At 41.9% G+C, this 1,814-nt stretch overlaps 1 long non-coding RNA gene across 1 annotated transcript in view; it reads left to right on the forward strand.

The window, feature by feature from the left end:
• The first annotated feature begins 450 nt into the window (after nucleotides 1-450).
• The window catches only part of LOC110286465, a 2,001-nt gene continuing 637 nt past the window's right edge, over nucleotides 451-1,814 (forward strand). Inside the window, exons 1-2 of the long non-coding RNA XR_002377142.1 lie at nucleotides 451-633; nucleotides 1,363-1,546. This is a non-coding gene — a long non-coding RNA (uncharacterized LOC110286465). The remainder of the gene's footprint in view (nucleotides 634-1,362; nucleotides 1,547-1,814) is intronic.

The raw sequence follows: 1,814 nt of genomic DNA on the forward strand, positions 1-1,814 counted from the left end.
TATTTATTGAAAATAGCCAGAGATTTTACCCCTCTGACAAGTAGATATAGAATTTCACATTTGCAAAGTGTCACAGAAATGCTGCTTATGACCAGATTGCTTCAACTCCCTTATTCTCATGAAGTTTGCCACATTACCTCTTTGATGAAGGGCACAACCGTCCTACTTCTGTGCAAAACTGCCCAAGCTCCTCCCCCATCTTACTTAGGAAGATTTAGACATTCACAACAGAGAGTGCTCCTACCTGTGTGAAGCACAGTGTGTTTGAGGAAATCCCCCAGATTCACCATCTTCCCAGTGGATGTCCTACCTATAACTTCTAATTTCAGTGGTCTGGGAAGCACTGTTCTGACCTAAGAGATTTCAGAAGACTCTGGACTGAGATCCCAAACAGAAGAGTATCAAGGTAAGGGTAAATTGGATTACTGTCTTTGTTTTGTTCCCTTAGACAGAGACATCCTGGCCTCCACGTAGAGGAATGTGTGATGGACATATATTTGAGGAAGACACTAAACCAGAGACTACTACATTATACCCTCTTAGAAGACTTCTAAGATTGTTGTCATGCCTACCATGGACATTCAGATGATGTGTATTCTTGATTGTGATTTCAAGTTTGGAGCTGATGAAGGAGTAAGTACCTGGAATGTCCTGTCATTCTCAAGGTATCAATCAGTGTTCAATTTCTGCTCAATAGTGCTGCAGACATAGGAATAAGATGATAAAACTATTCCATACAATCCTATGAAGCTCCTATTGCCATCCTTCTATTTTAGAGAATCTTAGATCTATCACCAATCCCAAGACGGGCAGAAACAATTCTTCTTCTGCACATAGGGATACTGGATATGTCTCCCCTTACCCAAAGTATTCCAAATAATGTCTTTTACTGAATTGGCTTTTAGACTATACCTGAAATATTTCACTTCTCACCAAAGGATCTACCAGCCCTCCCTGTTCTAATAGAGAGCTATAGTCCACCAATATCCAAAGGGTTCTCAGACATTCTAAATATACCCCTGTGGTAGTAAACTTACTAAGTCCATTTAATTGGGCCTCAGATCCTTCTGCTTTGACCAAAGGGATTCCAATCTACTGCCTCTACGTTACTAGGGGCCTCAGATCTAATTTTCCCCAAGTGGTCATCAAATATGCCTTTCTGACCAATAGTGGCCTTGCAATGTTCTCCTGTGATGCAGAGACTTAGACACCTCCCCCAATTTTAACTCCTAAATGGACCTCCAGACCACCCAAGCTTAAAGTACCTGAGCCAAACATTAAGAAGTACAGCCCAGAACAAAAGCTCATTCCCTCATGGCAGAAATTAAAATGATGTGTTCCTCACCATTCATTCATACCTAGACCCAGTAGATGAACATATGCCTGAGAAGAAAAACTAGCATGGAACTGTCAGCCAGGTTTTTGATGAGTGCTCAGACTGTTTCCTGATCCGGCACCACATTAACTACAGTGGACAGATGCTCTAGTCTCTGATGAGGAGTTGCTAGCTGTTAGGAAGTACCTGGAATGGGCTACACTGCATGAGGTAGGCTGGGTCTTTGATCTCATATCAAGGAAAGAGCATACAAATTTAAACTCTACCCAACCAAACATACTAGTTTACCTGTACAAAGGGATTTTAGATTTCTAATTTCTCACAAAGATGCCCTCGTGTATTTCCCCTGTGACCCTTGGGGTCTGTACTGGCTAGTTTTGTGTCAACTTGACACAGCTGGATTTGCTTCAGTTGAGGAGATGCCTCCATGAGATCCAACTGTAAGGCATTTTCTCAATTAGTGATCAAGGGGGAAAGG

Source organism: Mus caroli, chromosome X (genome assembly GCF_900094665.2).
Source record: "Mus caroli chromosome X, CAROLI_EIJ_v1.1, whole genome shotgun sequence".
NCBI classification, from domain to species: Eukaryota; Metazoa; Chordata; class Mammalia; order Rodentia; family Muridae; genus Mus; species Mus caroli.